Source organism: Sinocyclocheilus anshuiensis, unplaced genomic scaffold, assembly GCF_001515605.1.
Source record: "Sinocyclocheilus anshuiensis isolate Anshui unplaced genomic scaffold, SAMN03320099.WGS_v1.1 scaffold289, whole genome shotgun sequence".
Taxonomy (NCBI): domain Eukaryota; kingdom Metazoa; phylum Chordata; class Actinopteri; order Cypriniformes; family Cyprinidae; genus Sinocyclocheilus; species Sinocyclocheilus anshuiensis.
The window spans coordinates 89,461-89,714 of NW_015539826.1; the positions used below are offsets into that span (position 1 = coordinate 89,461).

General features: G+C 59.4%; 1 protein-coding gene across 1 annotated transcript in view; it reads right to left on the minus strand.

The window, feature by feature from the left end:
* The window catches only part of lars1 (leucyl-tRNA synthetase 1), a 55,227-nt gene that overhangs the window by 54,262 nt on the left and 711 nt on the right, over window positions 1-254 (minus strand). The window lies entirely within an intron of this gene.

Sequence of the window (254 nt, forward strand, 5' to 3'; positions counted from 1 at the left end):
ATAGCCCCCGGGGTTCGGGAGTTACGGGTGGTTAAATTCGCGGACCGGTGCCAACCGATCAAGCGATCCCAGGGGGTTACCGACACGCGGAGGGTGGCGTTCAAGAGGGCTCCTCGAACTGAAGGGATCCCCCAAATTTGGTGGAGATCCGCCGGCGCGTTCGCGAGATAGTGACACCAGTCAACACTTTCCCAGACAGCAACATAGTGTTGGCCCAGATCCGGCCCACATCTGGCCCATGTGAAATCCATGCG